This window comes from Schistocerca nitens, chromosome 3 (genome assembly GCF_023898315.1).
Source record: "Schistocerca nitens isolate TAMUIC-IGC-003100 chromosome 3, iqSchNite1.1, whole genome shotgun sequence".
NCBI lineage: Eukaryota > Metazoa > Arthropoda > Insecta > Orthoptera > Acrididae > Schistocerca > Schistocerca nitens.
This window is the reverse complement of record NC_064616.1, coordinates 691805225-691832872: the sequence shown is the minus strand read 5'-3', so window position 1 is coordinate 691832872 and position 27648 is coordinate 691805225. Positions and strand designations below refer to the sequence as shown.

Here is a 27648-nt window from a genome sequence, read left to right as displayed (position 1 = left end):
ATAGAGTTATTATTCCTATCTTTTCATATGTAGTAATTTTTTCATCCCTTGAATTCCAACAGTTCTGGACAATGAACATTGACGGTTTTCACAAATAGGAAAAATACTGTATTGTAAGAATGACTGCCACTAGGCCTCTGTATGTGTTCAGACTTCTTTTATTTTTTTGTTGTCATCATCATTTTGTGAAATGTATGTACGTGGAAGTAATATGTTGTCAGTCACTTCTCAGAATGTGTCTGCTCAGAATTTTCATGGAAACATCTCTGTGATGCATAGTTCCCCTCTAATAGTGCGTGCCATTGGAAACTGATGAGCTTAAAAATCAAACTCATGATTAAATGTGGTGCTATACTTTGCACTCTCTCTCTCTCTCTCTCTCTCTCTCTCTCTCTCTCTCTCTCAGCTATTAAATCTCTCATTGAAGGGGTGTAGGCAGATAAGCAGTACTCAAGAATCAATCAAACAAGGGTTTCATAAACTGCACCTTTCATGGCATCTACCTTTCCTACAACTAGGTTTTGTGTTCAGTACAGAACATTTTGAATGCTTACTCCTAGGTATTTTACAACTGTTTCTGTTTCCATTTATGCCTCACAAGTCTTGCTATCAAACAGTAATGGGTCTTTCCACCTGTTTGTGTGTGCTACATTACACTCAACATGTGTCGAAGGTCGACTACCGATCTGTGCGATGAGCATTGATCTTCAGCAGCTTTTCCTACATTTTTCTACAGTTCTCTGACATAGCAACTTTCTTGTATAAATCATCATCATGTGCAAACAGCCTCACAGAACTTCCACCAAATGCTTATATATGTCGTGAACTACAGTGGCCCCAAAAACACGTGTCCCATCAGGTCCCATTGCCTTTTCTCTGTTGAGTGGTTTAAGTTGATTTTCTGATCCTCAATCACTTATCTCAATATCTCTCATTTCAACGTTTGTGCCTGATAATTTCACCCCATTAAGATAGAGATGTTGAGTTCAGGGCAGGCCTTCCTAAAGTTGAGGTACATAGCATTAACCTGTGTGCCATTATCTACTGTCGTCCAGATCTCATGTACAAAGTGAGCTGCATTTCTCAATATCTCTATTGGAGGAATCCATTTTGTTTTTTTACTCAGTGGATTTGGGTCTCCGAAGATGTGATAATGCATGAGTATAATACATTGTATGATTGTATTACAGATAAACGTTAATGAAATACACCTATTACTATAGACAACTGTCTAATGATCTTTCGTGGAGACTGGAATGATCTGCAGCTTTTTCCAGCAACCTTAAATAAATTCCTGCTAGAAGAGGAACAAGTTCCTTCATGTAATCTATATAGCATCATACAGGTATCTCATCAGGCCCACTTTAGCAATTTTCTAATACAAAATCACTTCTTGATATGTGTCATTTTGGTATCTATGGTATGAGTAATAGAAGGGTTGTATTATGATCTTTCACAACAAAAAGTTTTGGATTCACTATTTAGGTCTTCTCTTGGTCGTCTTGCAGTTCAGTGGCCTGATGGTCACTGAGTGGCTATAAATGAGTTTGATCCTTTTAATGGATCAATACATCCTAGGGTTTTACTTTCAAATTCATTGACTGCTTCTCACATTTCTTCTATTAAACTTATTTTGGATTTGTTCTGATTTTTTGTCAATGAGGTTTTGATTTCATTTAAACCTGTAACAAATCTTTGCTTTTTCAATGAGCTACTGACAAATGGCAGGTCTTTCCCATCCCTCACAATTATGCTCAGTACAGGCACATTTATGTTTATAATATAATGTGGAATATTCTAGAATTTTATCCATTAACACTCCAGATCTTTATCTTCAGAGCTGAATGTTTAATGTTGACTGCTCAGATAATTTGCAATCTGATTTCTGTTCCTTCTAACATGTGTAGTAGATGCTGTAACAGTTTTCGCCTGTAAAATAATGAAGCACTTACATTAGGATACAAAATATGGACATCAAAATGATAAGTAAATTACAATTGTTAGATTACTGTAAGAAGCTTTAGAAAGAGAGTGAAGCAAATGGAAACAAAGGAACAAGTTGTAACACCTGATTATTTAGTGACAACACTCCATGTTGATAAGCAAATTCAAAAAATGATTTTTTAATTAAATATAATTGCCAAGAGCTATAACTCAACAATCTCTCCCCAAATACCAAAAGTCATAGCTTCTGATTGCTGATACCCGGTCCCAAGAAAAATTGTAGTAAAGGACCAGCAGAGGAAGGAATTCAGCTACTTAGGAAATACCATCTCCTTCACAGTTATATTTTGGGAACATATGCAGATTACTGAACAAAAAGGAGACGAAAGAAGCTCTAATAAAGTTCTATGAATTCATGGCAATATCATCTGTACTTTATGGCAGAGGTGTGCAATAGTTTTGGCTCGGGGGCCACTTTGTATGAACAGAGGTAAGCAGAAGACCTTTTAAAATGATTACATGCATTAGTTAAATTTGCACTTCAAACATGGTATAAATTGTTACATAAAAATTCTGACTGTCTTGGTGGGCAAAAAAAAAAACTATTTGTGGGCGGCCTGCGGGTCACTATTTGCCCACACCTGCTTAATGGCAATCAGACATGGACAATAACAGCTGGAAATGAACAAAGGATACAAACTGCAGTAATGAGGTTTAAGTAGGGCAGCTGGCTATAGTGTGTCTGATACGGTAAGGAATACAACAGTTGGACAAGAATGCATATAAACAAGTCAAAGAGTATAAAAAGTGGAAGAAACATGTCTCAAGAATGAATGAAAACAGAATGTGTAAAATCATAGTAAATTATTGCCCAACAGGGAAAATATCAATAGTTAGACCAAGAAATAGGTGGAGAGTTCTAAAACTAACCACAGATGAAGAAGGCACTGAACAAGAGGATAAAACAAATACCTGACACTTGAAGAAAGAAGAACAAGAAATTTATGAGCAGATTCCTTTTTATTAGTGAGTCGGTTCTCTAGTCTGCTCAAAGGAATTTTCAGAAATGATATTTGGAACAATCTCACATGAATCCTTGTCTCTGAAACTTGAGATAGGTGACTGTTGGTCAGTAGCCAACAAGTTGAAATCTCCCCATACTACCAAAACGTAATCAGGAAACTCGTGCACAATATTCTTTGATACCAGTTTAAAGCTATTGGATTTCCAGCTTGGTGATATCACTGAAATGACATGATATTTTGATGTGTGTCAATCCCATTATCTTCTGGGGAAGTGTCGTGTGTGTGTGTGTGTGTGTGTGTGTGTGTGTGTGTGTGTGTGTGTGTGTGTGTGTGATATTGTACCAAGACCAGGAATCAAACCCAGGTCTCTTGCTTAATAGGCAGGTACGTTAGCCAGCAAGCCACTTTGGCACAGCAGTTCACCCAACTGCACGGATTACCCTGGCACACCTCCCTCCTCCAATCCAAATTCTCATTGCCGCCCCACTATACTTTAAATTGCGCCTTACACATGAACAGAATTGCTGAGGCTCTCCATGTTCTGGAATAGCACCTCCAGAACATGGAGAGCCTCGGCAATTCTGTTCATGTGTAATGGGGAATTTAAAGTATACTGGAGCAGAACTGAGAATCTGGATTGAGGAGGGAGGCATGCCAGGGTAATCTTTGCAATTGGGGGAACTGCAGTGCCAAGGTGGCTTAGTGACCTGCCTAGTACACAGGAGACCCATGTTCGATTCCCAGCCTTGGTACAAATTTTCACTCACCGGTTCAGTCTGTACACATGAAATCGTATCTGTATGAGACCAGTAAAGTCTCTAAAGTTCTGTAATTCCATTTGTACAAGTGTCAGGGTCGTCTTTATATTGAAATTGCCAGGGGACAATCTGCCCCTCCCAAGGCCACAGGATGGCTATGATTGAATTGAGGGGTGGGGGTGGGGAAGGGAGGAATCATTCTTGAGTCCCACTGTGGTCAGTTGGGCTCCTCCTTGCATGACATGTGGATGTGCCTCTGCTAGAGGCACTTGCAAAATTTTATAGCCAGTAATAGGTCCCAAGCAGAGCTCAGTGGGCATATTTTGTGTCTGTTCATGAGACTGTCAATAAGGAGATGGATTTTTATCAAAGAAATATATGATTTGCCATTTCAGTATTAAATCCAGATTTTTCACTTGTAGCATGATCATTTTGCAGTGTGTTAATAAACATTTCAATAGCCTTCAAATGGTATTTAAAATACATATGTAACACAGTGGCTATCAGGATTCAAATTTTTCAGCTTTTATAGTAACTTTCAATTGTTGTATATCATTTTTGATCATTCAAGTGAATCTTTCTCGTGACCTCTACTCTTCACACATCCTGGTGCAACTTGTTGAATTTTCTGTCGATCACTCAGAAATTGCTGTACATGTCTCAATACTGTGAGATGCCAATTTAAAGGCACATTTAAATTAGCATCCCAATGAAACCTTCTGTCTTTTACCATCAGGCTTAACATTCATTTGACTGTGTGCCCCAATATAATTCATAGTCTCAGATATACCAGCAGTTTAAGTAAATGTGTCTACACCAGATTGTGCTCTGTGAACTGCAGCAACGTAGTGTATGATTACTTTGATGTCACTTATATGACTGGAACAATTTGATCACAATTGCAATGTAATTAACAATAGTTTAAAACAACACAATGACCAAGGAGTTGCATTAACCAAATACTACGGTTAAATAGAGAACATCAAGCATATAACCTTAAGTATCAGTCAATTCTTTCATTTTGTTATTTATCATCTACCAAAACACAAGAAGCAATAGCAGTTATTGAAAACGTACAAAAAGGGAAAATCGGAAGCAAAGAAGCACATTTTATATGATCAGATTAGAATCACATGGTTATTTATATCTGGTGGTATGAATAATATAAACATGGATTTTTTTACTTTTACAGCACAAATATATGATTTTTTCTGCTTTTGACCTCATATAGAATAATCAGGACATATTGTAAGAAATAGCATGAAAATAAACTCTGATGCCAGCTCACATCTAAAGAAAAGTGCCCTTTTATGTGCCCAGTTGCTCATGTCATTGAGAAGACAGATGGCCAATGTCCCAGCTGTCATTGTTGCTGATGGTGACATGGGTTCAGTGAGGCTGTGCAGTTCTGAGTAAATAATCAAGCACAGATGCTCTAGGTGTCCCTTGTAGATCTTCATGGTCCTTGGTGTAAAACACCTAACAAAACAAAACAAACACAGATAATATTATGCTCCTGGGAAATCAATGTTTGCCTATCTACGAGGGCAGTTCAATAAGTAATGCAACACATTTTTTTTCTGAAACAGGGGTTGTTTTATTCAGCATTGAAATACACCAGGTTATTCCCCAATCTTTTAGCTACACAACACTATTTTTCAACGTAATCTCCATTCAATGCTACGGCCTTACGCCACCTTGAAATGAGGGCCTGTATGCCTGCACGGTACCATTCCACTGGTCGATGTCTGAGCCAACGTCGTACTGCATCAATAACTTCATCATCATCCGCGTAGTGCCTCCCTTGGATTGCATCCTTCATTGCGCCAAACATATGGAAATCCGATGGTGCGAGATCGGGGCTGTAGGGTGCATGAGGAAGAACAGTCCACTGAAGTTTTGTGAGCTCCTCTCGGGTGCGAAGACTTGTGTGAGGTCTTGCGTTGTCATGAAGAAGGAGAAGTTCGTTCAGATTTTTGTGCCTACAAACACGCTGAAGTCGTTTCTTCAATTTCTGAAGAGTAGCACAATACACTTCAGAGTTGATCGTTTGACCATGGGGAAGGACATCGAACAGAATAACCCCTTCAGCGTCCCAGAAGACTGTAACCATGACTTTACCGGCTGAGGGTATGGCTTTAAACTTTTTCTTGGTAGGGGAGTGGGTGTGGCGCCACTCCATTGATTGCCGTTTTGTTTCAGGTTCGAAGTGATGAACCCATGTTTCATCGCCTGTAACAATCTTTGACAAGAAATTGTCACCCTCAGCCACATGACGAGCAAGCAATTCCGCACAGATGGTTCTCCTTTGCTCTTTATGGTGTTCGGTTAGACAACGAGGGACCCAGCGGGAACAAACCTTTGAATATCCCAACTGGTGAACAATTGTGACAGCACTACCAACAGAGATGTCAAGTTGAGCACTGAGTTGTTTGATGGTGATCCATCGATCATCTCAAACGAGTGTGTTCGCACGCTCCGCCATTGCAGGAGTCACAGCTGTGCACGGCCGGCCCACACGCGGGAGATCAGACAGTCTTGCTTGACCTTGCGGTGATGATGACACACGCTTTGCCCAACGACTCACCGTGCTTTTGTCCACTGCCAGATCACCGTAGACATTCTGCAAGTGCCTATGAATATCTGAGATGCCCTGGTTTTCCGCCAAAAGAAACTCGATCACTGCCCGTTGTTTGCAACGCACATCCGTTACAGACGCCATTTTAACAGCTCCGTACAGCGCTGCCACCTGTCAGAAGTCAATGAAATTATACGAGACGAAGCGGGAATGTTTGAAAATATTCCACAATAAATTTCCGGTTTTTTCAACCAAAATTGGCCGAGAAAAAAAAATGTGTTGCATTACTTATTGAACTGCCCTCGTATTTGGTTCGCTCACTGAGTAGTGGTCCACCTAGTGATGGGACAACAGACTGTTTTTAGCAACTGTTTGGCCAAATGTTTTTTTTTTTTTCTCCATTCAGTCAGTTTTTTCAGTCAAATCAAACAACCGAATGAAACTAACCTCTGCAACCATGTAAGCTGTATGAATGTTTTCTCTCTCTCTCTCTCTCTCTCTCTGGGTTTGAGTGGTTTCACTTAGTGTCAGGCAGCCAACTGACACAACTCTCTGTATGAATATTTTCACTCAGTCTTCAGGTTTGAGTGATATCATTACACAATTTTTCAGTTATACATGAACCATGACATGTTGCCAACTTTTTTTTTTTTTTTGAGACAGATAACATATTTTACTTTGTGGAGAGGTGAATAAAAAGTATATTTCTAAAAATGAAGTATTTTCAAAATTTATGTGTATTTACTTAAATATGACTTTTTAACTTCACATTAGAAACAAAAACTAACAACACAACACACTCACAAAAAAAAAAAGACTTCACAATACCGACAACCACAAGCACCACCATTCACAACCACCCATTGACACATAAGCATGCAAACTTCAGATTCATGCTCCACAGATTAAACAGAACACCCATGAACAAACAGAACTACACACAAAAACTAAACACAAAAAAAACAAACAGCAGTAGAAAATGATTACACTACCCATATGGTAGGCAAGTTAAATAAAAAAATATGCAAACAGTACAAAAATGAACACACCACACACACACAAATCCTTACCCAGCACAGAACAACACAAAACACAAACAATGACCCCACACAAGCCACAAAAGAGCAACAACACACACACAAAATGAAATGGCACATACTCACCTACAATAACAAGATTGTTCACAGAATAGGCAACATATTAAAGAAACAGGGACTCCAAATAGGATACAGGATGGAGAACACAAGACAGAAAAAGATCAGAACACAAAAAACACCCATGGATAAATTTAACAGGCAACACTTGCCAGTCAGTATACATAGGACAAACATGCAGAAACTTCAAAACAAGATATTCAGAACATCTCAGAGCTTTAAAAAGCAACAGCTCCTATAGCACATTTACTGATCACCTTATAGCCAACAACCACCACCCAACCACAATAGAAACAGACTTAGAATACTAAAAGCCAGCCACAGCCTATACAGCAAACTGACCATTGAGGAAAACTTCCATATAAAGAAGGCAATAGCGGAAGGAAAACAGGTCTTAAACGAATATACTACACTCTGCAAGGGCACACTATTTAACACATTAAAAGGAACTTTACAAATAAAAACAGCACAAATAGATAAAGTCCACACACATACACACACACACGAAAAATAAATACACTAAAATCTGCAAAGACGCACCATTTGCACACAAATAGGAATACCATATAAAAGCACAGCTAAGAAACACACACAAAGATAAAATGCAAATAAAATTCAAATTTGGCGCCAAACTCTCAGGAAAACAAATGAACACTGACTGGGCTGGGACACACAACAAAGTACAAACCACAATCACACTGTGTTCTGGTGTAGTGAAAAGCGTTTTACTACGTAATTTGTGGAAAATACTTGCTACAGTTACGTATGCATCAAAACACCTCAGCATGATGCGGAGAATGGAAGTGCTTGTCACACGAAAACGTAAGTAAATACGAAAATAGGCGCGAAAAACTAAATTATACTCTAGAATATAAGTTAACTCTCAGCAAAAAAACTTTCTCATCAACATCGTTTGGTTGCAGATGACAAGCTACCTGTAATAATTAACACAAGAGTGGTCCAGTAAATTCATGCTCACCAAATGTAAAGGTATTTACAAAAAGAAACTATCTGTTGTTTGAACTAAAAATGCGCTTAATTTTATAATCATATAACAAAAATGTTCACATTGCAGAATAAATAAAAACGAAAACCCACAGATGATGGCACATTGGTCCCGAAACATGTTTGGGTACTGAGAAAAACGGTGTTTTGTGTAACAGACGGACCTCAAATCCCAAAAATTTTAACTGCAAACACGGCCAATACAAGGAGCTGCAAATCAAAAGATGGATATGACTCTTTTATGCTACTATCAATCAATTGGGACTTTTTAAAAGATTTTAGTAATTGGTACTATATTATAAATCTATGTTTAAATAAATTAACAATTACTTTTCTGTTTAAATTTATTGAAGCTCTTCTCCCTTTCCTGTTGGTTTACACCCACCACCGATAATTCTGTTTTGGTAATGCTGAGGTGACATGAGGACAAAGCGTATAAGATACATTTTTTTAATTGTTTAGTGATTTACTCACTTGCTTTTAAACCATATACTGTCACTTATTGGAAGTATTTTCTTAGCAAGAAAAATGTGTCATCATTAATTAATTTTCTTTGAATTTTTTTAGTTAATATAGTTTCATAATATGAATCATCCTTGCAAATACTGTATGTCACACTTTGGAACACTCCACTTGTCACCCAGTATTATACCTGGTCTTGAATGTATCAATCAGCTTCTTCGCCAAGGCCATGACTTCCTAAAATCATGGACTGAAGTGTGATCCATTCTGTGTGAGATTTTGCATGCCACACCTAGAATAGCTTTTCATCACCCAGTCTCTGCAATATCATTGTGTGTGTGTGTGTGTGTGTGTGTGTGTGTGTGTGTGTGTGTGAGGCAATAACAGAGTTCAGTCAGCTGTAATAACCGACTCGTAGAGGGATGATCAACAAAAATATAACAAGTCATCTGGGTAAGAATTTTAACAAGGAAAGCCTGGAAACCTAGATGGAGACGTACCGGGCTTAATGCTTTCACCAGACAAATATGAGGTCACAAGCATTAAGAAATGAGTAATGACTAAATCATGAAAGGATTGCCAGCAAAAAAGTCATCTTGGGAACAATTTTAACAATTACAGTCTGGAAACCTAGGCAGAGATGTACAGTGCTTGAAACTTTAGCGATATCAGTATGAGGTGACAAGCATTAAGAAACCAATGATTTCAAGCTGGCTGGTTGCAAATTGTGGGTAAAAATGTGACATGATCATGTACCATCTATAAGCAAACAACCACAACACAGTATAAAGAGGCCACCAGTTGACAAGCAGGACAGAGTTCAAGAGTTCCTGACAGCAGATGAGCCTTGTGTGACCATCAACTGACAGTAGAGAATTATGCAAGTGAAAGACTCGTGTTCAATTAAGCTTGTCCTCTAAGAAGGACTTGCATTCTTGCCTGTACATACCTGTGGGTAGTTGGTCTATCATGGCTTACGTGTAGCTATGACTATTGTCATTTACAGTGTGATGTTTACAGGACCTGAGGATTCAATTTGAGCAATAAGAAACTGGCTCCCTTTCATGATTCTAGTCTAAGTCATAGGGCAGGCTGGCTATTTGTTCTAGTAATTTGAGTGTCTAGTAAGCCTCATCTATGTTCTACACTCATTAAAATTGTGACCCAGTGACTGTGCTCTTTAACATGTTCACGTAAGCTCAGGAATAAGCAATAAAATCAGACCAAGGTACCAAACCAGAAGCTCATTTCTTCATTTGTACCTCCCTAGCCTTATACCCGAGTTTGTATGCTGTCTCCAACCATAGAGACCTGATAAACTTCAGCTAAACCCTGAACCCTGTTTTCAACTTATTCCTTTGCATGAAGCCTCTAGTGTGCCAAAGCATTGGTGGATCTGAAAGATCCCACACCACTTGCTATCTAACTGAGGGATTCATGTATGTATGTTGCAATCTCCATCAGGGTACAACACAACAATAATGCTTTAACAATGGCAAATTGATTGAATGTGTCTGCTCAGAACTGAATATGCTGGTCTGCATTGACGGTTTTCATTTGGTTGCTCCCACATACTGGTTTCACTCAAAAGATTGAATGTTTAGTCCAATCAATTCATAAAGTTACAACCAATTGATGAAATTGTTTTCATTTGTTTGCTCACATAGAGTAGTTTTGCTCAAAATAATGAATGAATAATTCTGCTGACACATGAAACTACAACCAAATTAGAGGACTGTTTTCCAGCAACCAACTGAATCAATTGTTTTTTCATTTGGTTGTTCTTGTCACTAGGTCTTCCAATGCTGCAGTAGTCCAATATGGTCTGACTACACAAATAATAAGCTTTATAACATTTCACTTTTGTTTATAAACTACTCTTTATAGCACAGTCACACCAGTATGTAGTCACACATACTACAAGCATTACTCTGAGACAGCAAGAGTCTCAATTAGTTTTTTGACATTTATCTGGATGGAATGGTTTGTCCTCTTCTATCTTGTCAACAAGTGATGCATTCTTACTAATTTGCCATGCTGTCTCATACAATTGGTGCTTTAATTACTATCAAGAAATTTGTAACTCTGTGAATCATGATTTACCAGTCTGCGCGGGTTGACCGAAGCGTCCGATCCCACCCGTCGGCTTTGACCCGTGACGTAAAGCTGTTGCTCTGTATGACGTCACGAAGGCGCGGAATTTAATTCGTGAGAGTGGCGTGTTTGTAGGTGTCGTTTTGATGCGATCGGTGGTGCTCTCTGGTGGTGTGTTAGATGATGTTTTTGGTTTAGTTTGCGAGTGTGGCGTCGTGTGTGAATTTTGGTAAATTGCTTTTTTATGTCTTTGATAGGTGTGGATATGACTGACAGGGTCAACAGTTTTCGGTTGTCAGCTATGATGGGGAACAGTGCGTTGTCTCTAATAAAATTTCTTCAACTATTCAGATTTTTGGATGAAGTCGTGAAGTGTTCAATATGCTGTGAAGAAATGAAGCTTACTTAAAGTTCCGGCGTCTCGGACCAGGGACGGCTGCATGTGGAGAAGTTGTAAGGATAACAGGTCAAGGGAAGTGTTCGATACCAATGTGTGGCTGGGAATGTTAGTTTTGGTATTGGGAGATGTTTTTGAGCTATATAGGTCAAGGGAAGTGTTAGGTCCTAATTTATGGGATCGGGAGCTGCTGTTGAGCTATATAGGTGAAGGGAAGTGTTCGATCCCAATTTATAGGATCGGGAGCTGCTGTTGAGCTATAGGTCTATAGGTCAAGGGAAGTGTCTGATTCCAGATGATATTGTGTTTAGTGGTATTTGGGGAGTTTTTTGATATCGGTTTTTTTCCTCGTTTTGCGTGGTTTTGTATGGGGGTGCGTGTCTAAATTTGTTTATATTTAGTTTGTCCCCACCCAAAAACCCCCTATTTCCAGCGCCTGTCCCATTAGTGTCATTAGGCTTTTTGTGGAACATGTGTATGTTTGTTTTTCGATGTATTTTCGTCCTCATAATGTCTACGTAACGACTTTATATGCGCCATATTGGAATCGTGGTTTATGGTTGTTTCCGCCATATTTGTGACGTCATGGGTCAAAGCAGACGGGCGGGATTGGACACTTCCGTATTTCCGTCTGCGCTTCTTCCTTCAGACCTCCTCTCATGTCTACTGAATTGCTTACTTTCTGTTGAACATCCCAGCTGCGTACTTGAGGTTTCCTACATTTTTAAAATGTTTTGCAGATGCATACTGCGTTTTAGACTCTTTGTTGATGTAATTACTGCCATCTGAATTTTTACAGAATTCTTTCTTATATTTTCATCTTCATACTTTCTGTTTCTTCCCCAGACATTGTCCATCTTTATGGTCATCAATGGGATGTTAAAACCTAATCGTCATTTCTTTTTTCTTATTTATATCACCACCTTGTTTTGCATTAGCCTTCCTTCTCCTTGAGTGACAGGGAACAATTACTACTATTTATATCTCCCAGTCATTCTTATGCATTTTATTCTATTCTGCCTGTAAACAACCAATCTTAGTACTTGCACTTTTTCCCTTCATATTAATTTTGTGTGTCATCTGTTTGTGCCTGTTTCTTCTGTGCTTATATTACGACAAACTGTTCTGGCTCAGTGACCATATTGTCTTGACATGCAGCCTCAAGTAAATATAATATATTCTTACATAAATATAGAAGAGAACGTAGCTTACCTGTTTTAACTGTACAAGTAATTAACAGTGTAAAGTAGAGATAGTGGTTTTAATTTGATAGTTGTTTTATATTGTAAGGCAGAAGATAAAAGAGGTAAAACTTACCCATCAAATATAAAGTGCACATGAAAAGGAATTATAAGGTACAGTCTTCCACATTGAATTCAGCAATACAGAGTATTCTGGATTGAGTAGTAAAATATGTACATGTACTAACAAAAAACGTATCCATTGAAAGAACTCTTATCTTCTCCAATAAAATGTTGAGCAAAGTAAAACTGTGCAAATTCCTCCACTATCACATGAATGATATAAAACAGAGTGTTCCCATCTAGAAATAATCAGTCAACTATGAAAGAGCTTAAAATTGTAGAAAGGTACTTCAAAGAGACCAGGGCATAAGTTGTCCAATTCCAGAATTGAGGTTTTACCATATGCTGAACACAGTTCAATAAATACAAGTTGAATGGCTTTAGAGGTTTTCCAGAAATCTCTTAAGAGTTCTGCAAATTCCTCCCCCAACTGCAACAGGTTCCTAAGCACAAAGTAAAGAGGAGAATGATACCTAGACTACATTAATAAGATTGTTCCAGTGTTACCATTGAACATGGACAGGATCAAGATCCATATGGAAGGAGCGAGGATACAAATGCAGGTAAAATCTCCTTGCATTTGTCTCAAAGAGATGTATTGCAACACCCCTGTGGAGAGTGTTTACACCATCCACAAAAAGGATTAACTTACTTACAAGAGAGCTGTTAAAGTGTTAATAGCTTTACTTTTCTTGTTCTTCTTCTTTTCCCTTTTCCCATTTCTTCTACAGGGTCAGTATTTATAAGTGTTTGAGCAATGTTAGTGGTAAGTGTTGACCAGATGCCCTTCTAAATGCCCCCCCCCCCCACCAAGATAGAATTGGTGTACCCCACCTACCACCTGCATCTAGATTAATGTTCAAGTGTAAGAATGTTTGCTAAAAGTTTGCATAGCATGTAGCTGAGGCAGAATGTGCATACCAGACCAGCATTTACCTCATTGGATGTGGGAAACTGCCTAAAAACCACATCCTGTCTGGCCAACTCAGCAGCCCTCATCATTAATCCACAAGTCAGATTAAATCTGGCTCAAGCTCACCACCTCACATCCCAGAAGGGCTGCTTTAATGTGCTCAGCTACTTGGTTAGATAATAGCTTTATTAATAAAGTGATGAACATCATGTCTTACTTGTTCTCCTCATCACAGATTTGCAAACAATTTCACTCATTATATATGCTTATGAAAAGGTAACAGTATGCTCACTGTAGCTTCCTATAAGTTGTTCTGTGGATTGGCCCTATGAAAGTATATGTCATCTTCCCTTTTTGTCATCAGCAGGTCATATCAGACTTATGTTTATTTTCATACGACAGGGTGATTATAATTAAAGTTCCAGGTTCAAAATGCCATAAAAAAAGAATAGCTACTCAGAACGATGTCAAATTTGAATGGAATATTATCAAAGAAATGGGAAATTGTTGTGACTCGCTGATCTTTCAAAGTGCCGCCGCGCAGATACGCATGTCCCCTACATGCGGTGCTGTCTGCCAGCCATGCAGCAGCAGCACCACCTAAGAGGCCAGTCAGCCAGCGACCGCTAGATTTGGACTCAGTTATGATTTTACTGTTAAAGTGTACACACATCTTACTCTGTTTACTTGATCTGTGACTTTCATGTATTGCGACTTCCTTGAAATATATTTGTTCAACTTGAAGTTATTACAATTGGTGATGAGGTAGTGATTTTTCTTTTCCATCGTTGACCCACAAGTTTCCATGGCTACTTTAGAGCAACTATTGCAAGGTCTCATAGAACAACAAACGCTTCTCACAAATGTGATTCGTGATTACGTCACGGCATCAAATGCCGGGCGTCTCTCGTCGTTGTCTCTACCTACTTTTCCTCCTTATGACAAGACGGCGGCAGACTGGTCTGATTATGAAAAACGTCTTTGACAGCACTTCTTGGCATTTCATGTCGCGGATGAACAAACATGTAAGTCTCTGTTCCTTTCATGGATTTCACCTCAAATGTATCGGTTGTTGTCGCAATTGGCTCCTTTGAAAGATCCTGCGTCTTTGTCCTTTGCTGAAATGTGCTCACTTCTGTCCGTCTATTTTCAAAAGCATACGTATGTGGTAGCCTCTCGTGTTGCCTTTTATCGTTGTCAAAAACAACCAAATCAATCCTATCGTGCTTGGGTTGCTGAACTTCACGGCCTCAGTAGAAAGTGTCAATTTGTTACTGAAGTTCACAAAGAATCCTACGCCGATTCCGTGGTACGGGATGCTATTATCCGATCGGCGCCTGACAAAGAAGTTTGGCAACGTGCCTTCAGTTGGCAAATCCGACTCTAGATGAAGTCCTATCCATCGCTCACTCTTTTGAAATTCCTCGCGCCACTGGAGCGCAAATAGAGGCATTGGGTGACGTTGGGGGAATACAACCTTTGTGCACTGTTGACGAAGAGTGTGGCGTGTCCCCGCCGGCCGACGTGGCCGCAGTACGCTCCCAAGCGCAGCCTCGGCCTAACCGTAAACAAACCTCTAAGAAACTGCAGCAAAACCCACGGCAACTTCCTTCATGTCTGCGGTGTTTTACGAAACATTCATGAGAAGATTGTCCACAATGTTGGGCCGTGTGTCACAAATGCAAAAAAAAAGGGTCATGTGTCATCCGTTTGCAAATCCGACCGCATACATGATGTTCATGAACATGACGCTGATTCTGATTCTGTGTTGTCTGTCAATTGTACTTCTTCCCTTTCAGGGAAGTTATACCTCACTGTCCAAATACTTGGTCGAGATGTTCGCATGCAGGTGGATACTGGTTCTGCTGCCACTATCATCAATTCTCAGACGTATCTTTAGTTGGGTTCTCCAATCCTGTCACCTGTCAGTAGGCAATTACGGACATACAATAAACAGAAGATTTCTCTCTTGGGACAATTTGATTCTGAGGTATCTTACAAATCTGTCGTTCGCACTGTTCCCATATTTGTGGTCGACCATAGTAATGCGGAGAATCTTTTTGGTTTCAATGCCTTTCGCGTTTTTGGGTTCTCCATAGATCATCATCATCATCATCATCATTTAAGACTGATTATGCCTTTCAGCGTTCAGTCTGGAGCATAGTCCCCCTTATAAAATTCCTCCATGATCCCCTATTCAATGCTAACATTGGTGCCTCTTCTGATGTTAAGCCTATTACTTCAAAATCATTCTTAACCGAATCCAGGTACCTTCTCCTTGGTCTGCCTCGACTCCTCCTACCCTCTACTGCTGAACCCATGAGTCTCTTGGGTAACCTTGCTTCTCCCATGCGTGTAACATGACCCCACCATCTAAGCCTGTTCGCCATGACTGCTGCATCTATAGAGTTCATTCGCAGTTTTTCTTTGATTTCTTCATTGTGGACACCCTCCTGCCATTGTTCCCATCTACTAGTACCTGCAATCATCCTAGCTACTTTCATATCCGTAACCTCAACCTTGTTGATAAGGTAACCTGAATCCACCCAGCTTTCGCTCCCATACAACAAAGTTGGTCGAAAGATTGAACGGTGCACAGATAACTTAGTCTTGGTACTGACTTCTTTCTTGCAGAAGAGAGTAGATCGTAGCTGAGTGCTCACTGCATTAGCTTTGCTACACCTCGCTTCCAGTTCTTTCACTATGTTGCCATCGTGTGAGAATATGCATCGTAAGTACTTGAAACCATCCACCTGTTCTAGCTTTGTTCCTCCTATTTGGCACTCAATCCGTTTATATCTCTTTCCCACTGACATTACTTTCGTTTTGGAGATGCTAATCTTCATACCATAGTCCTTACATTTCTGATCTAGCTCTGAAATATTACTTTGCAAACTTTCAGTCGAATCTGCCATCACAACTAAGTCATCGGCATATGCAAGACTGCTTATTTTGTGTTCACATATCTTAATCTCACCCAGCCAGTTTATTGTTTTCAACATATGATCCATAAATAATATGAACAACAGTGGAGACAGGTTGCAGCCTTGTCTTACCCCTGAAACTACTCTGAACCATGAACTCAAATTACCGTCAACTCTAACTGCTGCCTGACTATCCATGTAAAGACCTTTAATTGCTTGCAAAATTTTACCTCCTATTCCATAATCTCGTAGAACAGACAATAACTTCCTCATAGGAACCCGGTCATATGCCTTTTCTAGATCTATAAAGCATAGATACAGTTCCCTGTTCCACTCATAGCACTGCTCCATTATTTGCCGTAAGCTAAAGATCTGGTCCTGACAACCTCTAAGAGGCCTAAATCCACACTGATTTTCATCCAATTGGTCCTCAACTAATACTCGCACTTTCCTTTCAACAATACCTGAGAAGATTTTACCCACAACGCTGATTAAAGAAATACCTCTGTAGTTGTTACAATCTTTTCTGTTTCCATGTTTAAAGATTGGTGTGATTACTGCTTTTGTCCAGTCTGATGGAACCTGTCCCGACTCCCAGGCCATTTCAATCATCCTGTGTAGCCATTTAAGACCTGACATTCCACTGTATTTGATGAGTTCCGACTTAATTTCATCCACCCCAGCTGCTTTATTGCACTGCAATCTATTGACCATTTTCTCCACTTCCTCAAATGTGATCCTATTTCCATCATCATTCGTATCCCATTGTACCTCGAAATCCGAAACATTACTGATCGTATTTTCACCTACATTGAGCAACTCTTTAAAATATTCCCTCCATATGCCCAAGGCATCAACAGGATTCACCAGCAGTTTTCCTGACCTGTCCATAATACTTGTCATTTCCTTCTTACCTCCCTTTCGAAGATTGCTAATTACACTCCAGAATGGTTTTCCAGCAGCCTGACCCAAAGTCTATAACCTGTGTCCAAAGTCTTCCCAAGATTTCTTCTTGGATGCTGCAATTATCTGTTTGGATTTGTTTCTTTCTTCAACATAACTTTCTCTGTCTACCTGAGTTCTATTATGTAGCCATTTTTGATACGCCTTCTTTTTCCTTTTACAGGCTGCCTTGACTGTGTCATTCCACCAAGCTGTTTGCTTCATCCTACCTTTACACACTGCTGTTCCAAGACATTCTTTAGCCACTTCTAGTACTGTGTCCCTGTACCTTGTCCATTCCTTTTCCAATGACTGTAATTGCCTACATTCAACTAACTGGTACCTTTCTGAGATCATTGTTATGTACTTGTGCCTGATTTCCTTATCCTGAAGTTTCTCCACTCTTATCCTCCTACATATGGACCTGACCTCCTGCACTTTCGGCCTCTTAATCCCTATTTCACTGCAGATTAAATAATGATCAGTGTCATCAAAGAATCCCCTGAATACACGTGTGTCCCTCACAGCCTTCCTGAATTCCTGATCTGTTATTATATAGTCAATGACAGATCTGGTTCCCCTGCCTTCCCAAGTATACCGATGAATGTTCTTATGTTTAAAAAAGGGGTTTGTGATTACTAAGCCCATACTGGCACAGAAATCCAAGAGTTGTTTCCCGTTCCTGTTGGCCTCCATATCCCCTCCAAATTGACCCATAACCTTTTCATAGCCTTCTGTTCGATTTCCAATCGTGGCATTAAAATCACCCATGAGCAGAACACTGTCCTTGTCCTTTACTCTAACAACTACATCACTGAGTGCCTCATAAACTATCCATCTTATCTTAATCTGTCCCTTCACAGTGCGAATATGCTGACACAATCCTAATTTTCTTGCTAGACACTGTCAAATCTATCCACATCAGTCGTTCGTTTACATACCTTATTGCAACTACGCTGGGTTCCATTTCTTTCCTGATGTAAAGCCCTACACCCCATTGTGCTATTCCTGCTTTGACTCCTGACAGGTAGACCTTGTATTGTCCCACTTCCTCTTCTTTCTCACCCCCTTACCCGAATGTCACTAACAGCTAAAACGTCCAGCCCCATCTTACTTGCAGCCTCTGCCAGCTCTACCTTCTTCCCAGAGAAGCCCCCTATTGATATTAATAGCTCCCCATCTCATTACCATTTGTTTGCCAAGTCGTATCTTAGGAGTCCCTGGTTTGTCAGTTAGAGGTGGGACTCCGTCACCTCCAAAGGTCCGAGGCATTTTGCTCTGATTGTTGCCAGCATCATATTTAAAGTACCAGGGAAGCAGGTTGCTAGCCTTACTTGCCCCGAGTCCCATTGAGTTTTACCCCTAATGGTTGAGGGACTAACCAGTGGATTTGGTAGTCTTTGCCGTATGAGCACAAAGGTGACCACGCCTCAGAATATGTCCGAGATGCCCAGCCTTATTCCAAAGTAACTGATATCCCGACTGTCGGGACCACTTACTTGGCCGCTCATACGTTGCCCGTGGTTCATGAACTAGGACATGACTACAGGAACCCACACCATGAACCATATAGATGACTCTGTCAATATCGTCTCTGATGCTATTCCTTATGCTCAATTGGATTCCTTGTTGACGACATTTTCATCCCTTTTTTCTCCTGGGTTAGGCCGTGCAAACAACTTTGAATCTCATATCACGTTCACACCCACTGCTCGGCCTAAGATTTTTGGGCTTGGCCAATTCCTGTGGCCCTTCGTGATCAGGTCAAACAGGAGCTGGATTGTCTCACTGCTTCAGGGGTCTTGCTTCCTGTCACTTCCAGTGAGTGGTCCTCTCCTGTCGTTTTCGTTGCTAAGCCAAATGGTGATATTCGTCTCTGTGGCGGTTTCAAAGCCACTGTAAATGCTCAATGCCTTATCGACACTTACCCTATGCCTCGACATGAAGAATTGGTCACTAAACTTGCTAGAGGCCAGTATTTTTCTAAACTTGACCTCTCAGAAGCTTATCATCAACTTCCTCTCGACGTTGCTTCCCGGCAGTTTCTGGTCCTTAAAACGCCTTTCGGCCTCTATCAATACCAACGATTGCCATTCGGGGTTGCCAGCACCCCTGCTTTCTTTCAGCTATTCTTGGAACAATTATTGCTCACTGTCCCTGGGTGTATAAATTACCGGGGCGACATTGTTGTTACTGGCTCCACCACTGACGAACATCTTCAAAATCTCCGCACACTTCTTCATGTCTTACAGACTGCCGGTCTTCAGTGTAATCTTCAGAAATCAAACTTTTTTTCAGGCATCTACACTCCTGGAAATTGAAATAAGAACACCGTGAATTCATTGTCCCAGGAAGGGGAAACTTTATTGACACATTCCTGGGGTCAGATACATCACATGATCACACTGACAGAACCACAGGCACATAGACACAGGCAACAGAGCTTGCACAATGTCGGCACAAGTACAGTGTATATCCACCTTTTTGCAGCAATGCAGGCTGCTATTCTCCCATGGAGACGATCGTAGAGATGCTGGATGTAGTCCTGTGGAACGGCTTGCCATGCCATTTCCACCTGGCACCTCAGTTGGACCAGCGTTCGTGCTGGACGTGCAGACCGCGTGAGACGACGCTTCATCCAGTCCCAAACATGCTCAATGGGGGACAGATCCGGAGATCTTGCTGGCCAGGGTAGTTGACTTACACCTTCTAGAGCACGTTGGGTGGCACGGGATACATGCGGACGTGCATTGTCCTGTTGGAACAGCAAGTTCCCTTGCCGGTCTAGGAATGGTAGAACGATGGGTTCGATGACGGTTTGGATGTACCGTGCACTATTCAGTGTCCCCTCGACGATCACCAGTGGTGTACGGCCAGTGTAGGAGATCGCTCCCCACACCATGATGCCGGGTGTTGGCCCTGTGTGCCTCGGTCGTATGCAGTCCTGATTGTGGCGCTCACCTGCACGGCGCCAAACACGCATACGACCATCATTGGCACCAAGGCAGAAGCGACTCTCATCGCTGAAGACGACACGTCTCCATTCGTCCCTCCATTCACGCCTGTCGCGACACCACTGGAGGCGGGCTGCACGATGTTGGGGCGTGAGCGGAAGACGGCCTAACGGTGTGCGGGACCGAAGCCCAGCTTCATGGAGACAGTTGCGAATGGTCCTCGCCGATACCCCAGGAGCAACAGTGTCCCTAATTTGCTGGGAAGTGGCGGTGCGGTCCCCTACGGCACTGCGTAGGATCCTACGGTCTTGGCGTGCATCCGTGCGTCGCTGCGGTCCGGTCCCAGGTCGACGGGCACGTGCAACTTCCGCCGACCACTGGCGACAACATCGATGTACTGTGGAGACCTCACGCCCCACGTGTTGAGCACTTCGGCGGTACGTCCACCCGGCCTCCCGCATGCCCACTATACGCCCTCGCTCAAAGTCCGTCAACTGCACATACGGTTCACGTCCACGCTGTCGCGGCATGCTACCAGTGTTAAAGACTGCGATGGAGCTCCGTATGCCACGGCAAACTGGCTGACACTGACGGCGGCGGTGCACAAATGCTGCGCAGCTAGCGCCATTCGACGGCCAACACCGCGGGCCCTGGTGTGTCCGCTGTGCCGTGCGTGTGATCATTGCTTGTACAGCCCTCTCGCAGTGTCTGGAGCAAGTATGGTGGGTCTGACACACCGGTGTCAATGTGTTCTTTTTTCCATTTCCAGGAATGTATCAAGTACTTGGGGTTTCAACTCTCTCGGGATGGTATTCGTCCGCTTCAGCAAACTGTCACAGCCATCGATGCCCTTCCTCGCCCTACATCTGTTAAGGAACTGCAGGCCTTCTTGGGGAAAATAACACACTATCACAGGTTTTTACCGTCTGCTGCTTCGTTGGCTCAGCCGTTGCATCGCCTGTTGCATCTTTCAAAGTGTCGCCGCGCAGTTACGTGCGCTGTCTACCAGCCATGCAGCAGCAGCGCCACCTAAGCGGCCAGCCAGCCAGCGACCGCTAGACTTCAGTTATGATTTGACTGTTAAGATCTGTGACTTTCATGTATTGCGTCTTCCTTGAAATATATTTGTTCAACTTGAAGTTATTACAGAAATGTTATGGAAACAATAAAAATTTATGAAAATTTTCCCACTAGATGGTGCTGAAAATGTCATAACGTAAATGGATTCAGCTACAAATAACAGAAGAATTGCAATATGATAGCTATGGCGTGAGTTCCACATTAAACCAACTTTACTGTGCAATGTGTATCACTGCTCAAGTGTGACATTTGACAGTAAAACAGTGGAAGTGGTCAAAAGACATCTTTCATATTTTTTCCTTCATTGTCGTATCCGATTTATTTACTTCATTAATGAAATCAAATTACTTTTCCTAATTTTTTTCTCCTCTTTGCAATGATGTATTAGGATTTGCAGAATATTTATATTTTTTTCAACATTTCATTCGATATACCTAGAATGGCGGAAGGGGTCAATTCGAACCCACTGTAATTTCTTTTTTTAATGTATGTAGATCATCCAACAATGTAGTGGCAACAGTCAGCAGTCATGTAGTGCATTTGCTTCTCATTGTTGCAATTTGGCACATGGAAATTCCAGTCAACCATAGTTATATCTTTTTTGTCCACAAAGCACGTTTTCGAACATGTGTCATCAGCGTAGACTTTCTGATGAAAAAGTGTTACATCTCTTATTTATTTATTTATTTATTTCTTACTTCGATGATCCAACTGTGACAAACTCATGAGGGTGTAGAGTGTGTCAGTAAACAATATATACATAGGTAGTATTAAAGAAGTCACTCATACTAAAGTAATATTCCATGTTTGCATTACACATATGTGGTTAGAATGACAGATTACAGCAAACATTAGACACAGTAAGTGGAAAACAAAGAAAATTATGAAGTTGAATTGGAAATTGACTTCACTGACGAAGATGATGATTATGTACATGACACAAGTTTAGATGAAGACACTGTGAATAAGGAGTGATTAGCAGAAGAGGATTCATATGCTGATCTATGTCAGTCATCACTTCTTTCATTACAGCAGGCACAGCTGTACATGTCTGCAAAGATAACTGCTAGCAATGGAACCATGTTAGGGGTCGTGTTATAACTTCAAGTTGAACAAATATATTTCAAGGACGACGCAATACATGAAAGTCACAGATCAAGTAAACAGAGTAAGACGTGTGTCACTTTAACAGTCAAATCATAAACTGAGTCCAAGTCTAGCGGCCGCTGGCTGGCTGGCTGGCCGCTTAGGTGGCCCTGCTGCTGCATGGCTGGCAGACAGCACCGCGTGTAGAGGACGCGCGTAACTGCACGGTGGCACTTTGAAAGATCGGCGAGTCACAACACTTTTCCCCCTTTGAAGTTTTTGCACAGGTCTTGATGGAGGTGGCCTGTAGATTGCTAACGTACATAGGTGTTGTTTGACCAGCCGTAAATTCTTTAGGAGGAGGCTTCCCATATGGACGGAAGTGTCGATAACGGGTCGAGATGACAGGAGACGTGGGGGTCGAATCTGCTGGGGCCTCGTGCACCAATCTGCCCATTGCAGAAAGTCCGGTTGTTATAACAGGAGACATGGGCGATGTGTCCATGTCCGTAGGAGAAGGAGGCGAGTACCGTTGCTCCGACAGATGATGGTCATCTGGTTCCTGCAGGGGCACGTCTCCTGTTGGCGTCAGTTCTTGTGCTGGCACCGATATGATGGTGAGAGGACTGCGTTGTGAGTAATGAGAGATTCCAGGATCCCGAGCGTCAGGTAGAGCCGAAGGTGGTGTAATGGCATCCGGAACAGGCATTGCCGGCACACGAGGCCAAAGCTGGTCTGAATGACGCACTGCAACACATGTGTCCATCTGGATTTCATACAGGCGTCGCCCACGGTGTCGTAAGATGTGGCCAGTACTCCATTTTGGCCGCCTGCCATATCCCCGTACCCATACAAGGTAGCCAGTGGTGAACCGGCCAAGCAAAGGCACCCCCGGACGTGAGGTGGAAGGCCGCAGAAGATGAAGTAGCGTGCGGGGCTGTCGGCCGTGTAAGAGCTCAGCCGGGCTGTGGTCGCCCATGGGGGTGAAATGGTAAGAAGCCAGAAATTGGAGAAGGGCACCATCAGCAGCAGAAGAAGTCAGGAGTTTCCTCATCTGAGCCTTAAATGTCGTTCAGCCTCACCGTTTGCTGGATGGAACGGAGGGGCCGTGACATGCATGATGCCGTGACGGGCACAAAAATCCGCAAAATCAGAAGAGGCAAATTGCAGACCATTATCAGTGACAAGAGTAGAGGGAAGGCCTTCCGAAGACAAAATGTGAGCTAGAGCATTGGTGATTGCTGCGGTGGTAGGCGACATGCAACGGACAATGAAAGGAAAGTGAGAGTAGGCGTCAATAACGAGAAGCCAGTACTGTAGGCGCCCCGGTGGTCCCGGTCGCCTACGGTGGACTGGATGGCCAAGCGGTGAACTCTCCAGTTGTCAGGATGCTAGGAAATGGCTGTAGAAGCGTCAGAAACGCCAAAGAAACATTATTAATCCATAACACCTTTATTCCTGCCGAGTACAATGTGGCTTGGTGATATCAACGACCTTCCCCGAGTCTTCGCTGACTCGTAGCGATGACACCAGATCCGAGCCGCGCAGTCTTGCTAGCGCAGCGCCGCGTGCTGTGACGTAGCGGAGGAATGCCCTTACTTCGGCCCAGCGTGGCTGGCGGCACCCGGCTCGGTGGCGGACAGCAAGCAGCTGCGCATGAAGGCTCCAGGTTGGAGTCCCGGTGCTGTCGGCATGAGAAGCGTTCTCGTAGTGCGGAGAGTACTCTATCACACACCATCTTGTTCCCTGCTCCTCCTGGTGGCTCGTCTGCGGTGGACGGGCGGAATGGGCTGCAGTCCCCCAGCGTTGTCGGCTCACCCAGTTGTGACAGCGGATGCACAGGGCCTATGCCCCGCACGATCTCGACGACGACTCTCTGATGTGGTCAGCATTGGCGGCGAGCGAGTCCGCCGTGATGTCTGCTAATCCTGTGTTGATGATTGACAGCGGCAGCAGAGAGGACCAGAGCTGGTACTGTCCCCTCACGTCTGCTGCTGGATAGGCCGCCCTTACTGCAACATCTCCTTAATAAAGATTAACTTGTCGATCACCGAGCTGAGCGATACCCAGCAACCTTAGTACACAAAATGGTTCAAATGGCTCTGAGCACTATGGGACTTAACATCTATGGTCATCAGTCCCCTAGAACTTAGAACTACTTAAACCTAACTAACCTAAGGACATCACACAACACCCAGCCATCACAAGGCAGAGAAAATCCCTGACCCCGCCGGGAATCGAACCCGGGCGTGGGAAGCGAGAACGCTACCGCATGACCACGAGATGTGGGCCTTAGTACACATCTAACTGCAAGTCTAACTGCGAGTGCGAGTGCCTTGTTGCTATCAAAGCTGGCGTATTTAAAGGAAGCACGAGCGACGTCCTGACGTCATGTTAGTTTGTAATGAGCACATTCGTTCCACTTATACTGCTGATTCATCTGTCGTACTCGCCCCTTAGGTGTTCTTGCGACAGAGTTACGTGTTGTTGCAGCAGACTTACGCGAAGTTGTGAAATGCAGTACAGCTGACGCTATACCTCTGTCTTGCACTCTACGAAAGTATCCGTCTAACACAAACCTGCGTGCTAAGCAATTCTCTCTCGCCTGTTGTGTGTAACCAGGCCATTGCCCCTGCGTGACGACACATTCCGATATATGTGCAATCCAACTACCTCTGGCTTTCAGCATAGGCAACAAAACTTTTACAATATTCCACGTTTCCAACTCTTTACTTTTCCGCGACACTTCACATCCCCCTCCTTTAAGAAAATTCGTCCCAAATTGTATAATTCTGGACTTACTGGTTGTGCACGCCATACTTCCTTATACTCTACAGGTATCTTACAACTACTCCTTCAACACTGTCAAACTTTTCTTATCTGCTAATAATCTATTTACACTTAGTACTGATTCCAATCTTGTCATTGGTTATCTATTTATATTACGTTCCTCTATTCCCGATCCATCACATAGGTATTTGATTTATGGTTGTTATTTCAGAACGAGACGATCTTTTTCCGTATACAAAAGTAAGTTGCACAAATAAACACTAGAACTAAGATTATGCTAGTCATTGACACACCAAATATAATTGTGTTTTGCTTACGTTTCTCCCGATATTGCTGCACGTGCTGCAGTAGTTGATTAACTGAGATCTGCTCTTTCTCTGGGATAATCAAGCTATCTAAAGATTGTAGCAATGTGGGATCCAAGGAATCATTAATAAACGTTAGGTTCTGGCGATGCAATATGTATGGTGGTTCCTCTGGATAATACAAGATAGGCTGTGTCACGTTAATCATTGTTGTACCTGTGAAAGTAGCTGGTAGGTGAAAATGCTTCCCCACTATTTCACATTCAGTGCCATTAATCAATAACCCACTGCCCTGCAATTAAAGCTTTGATATATCTGTCAATTTACCATTTCTGTAACAAGTGGCAACTACGGTCTCTAGTTCAAACACAGAGTAAATCCAGTGTTCCCCAACTTTCTGAAATTTTGGTCTCGGAATTAACACCTTCTTTTCGCATTCTAAGGTTCCCATATTCCCCAAGAACAACTGCATCTCACACGAATGATTGTGGGTTGCCACCTCCTTTTCTGGACAAATAAAAACACTTCCCCTGAAACAGCTTGTCAAATCTTTCGTAGACATTACCACATGAGCACTCCTCCGTCTTGACACTAACAACACTTCCCGAGTTTGCACTTGCACCCACTTCCCAACTGCTCTGCAACAGTGTAGCAGTACCAGCTGACGGAAAGTTTTCCGGGCTACATCCTGGCACGGCACCTGAAGGAAAAGGAAGCCATGTCAATCGCTCCCTTCCTTACCACGTCTAAAACACACAAATGACAAGTAAAAACTACACATACCCTATTACCTAATAACAATAAATACGACATGTTCCTCCCTGAGGACACTTAATCTACTTATCCCTAGACCTAAGTGCGTAAGGAACGTTCCTCTGCTGTTCTTTTAGCTTCGGTACCCTCACACCCTTTGTTACTGTTGGAGGAATCTGCAGTAACGCATCCACTGCGCCCTTAAACGGCTTAATCCTACTCACATGAACTACTGACGACTTGGTTGTTAACTGCAACTTTACGTTCACTGGAGACACTATTTCATTTACCTGATACAGTCCAGAATATTTCATCAAAAACTTCTTCGTTTTACCCTTCCGAACATAAGGATTAGCCAACAATACCCATTGACCAATTCTGTATTGCAGCAGTTTACCTGTTCTTTGCCCAATAATATCTTGTTTCTCCAAAGCTTTAGTATTAGCACGCTGTACCCTTTGCCAAATCTCTCTCAATTTCTTGGCGAAATTCTTCACTGACTCATCCTGTGAACCTATCTGAGGCTTGAGCACATCAAATGGTGATGGCATTTTCCGACCATAAATTACCTCATACGGAGAGAGCGTTCCTGTATGAACTTTCGCGTTATATGCGCTTGTCAACAGATTTAAATACACATCCCAATCCGTGTGTTCTGAATTTACGTAATGGCTAATCATCTTAACTAACGTCCTATGAACCCGTTCTGGTCGTCCATTCGACTGAGGATGAAATGGGCTTGTCCGCAATTTCTTAACTTTCAATAAACGGCATAACTGCTTCATCAGCTCCGACATAAAGTTACTACCCTGATCTGTAATTATAGTATAAGGCACACCATACTTCAGCAACCAGTTTTTTGCTAAGGCTTGTGCAACAGTGCTTGCCTTCTGATCTGGAATAGCTACCATTACCAGGTATCGGGAAAAATGATCTAATATTGTTAATACGTATCGATTACCCACTTGGGTCTTGTTAAATGCCCCGATTAGGTCTAATTCTATGAATGCGAACCAACGATCCGCTTCAGGTAGTCTCTGTAACTGAATTTTCTGATGACTTACATCTGCTCTCTGCGCACACGGTATACAATTTTGCACATACTGCTCTACATCATTGCGACGTGTCTTCCACCAAAACCTTTCAGCTACCCGTCTATCAGTCGTCCTTTTACCACCAT

General features: G+C 42.2%; 2 long non-coding RNA genes across 2 annotated transcripts in view; one reads left to right on the top strand and one right to left on the bottom strand.

The window, feature by feature from the left end:
- Nucleotides 1–1808: 1808 nt before the first annotated feature.
- Nucleotides 1809–8042, bottom strand: LOC126248652 (uncharacterized). Its single transcript, XR_007545522.1, has 3 exons — nt 8000–8042; nt 5016–5206; nt 1809–1929 (listed from the first exon to the last, which is right to left on the bottom strand). It is a non-coding gene; the product is annotated as an uncharacterized LOC126248652 (long non-coding RNA).
- Nucleotides 8043–8082: 40 nt separating this feature from the next.
- LOC126248651 (uncharacterized) overlaps nt 8083–27648 on the top strand; it is a 36816-nt gene continuing 17250 nt past the window's right edge. The window contains exons 1-3 of the long non-coding RNA XR_007545521.1: nt 8083–8281; nt 8383–8449; nt 8535–8752. This is a non-coding gene — a long non-coding RNA (uncharacterized LOC126248651). The remainder of the gene's footprint in view (nt 8282–8382; nt 8450–8534; nt 8753–27648) is intronic.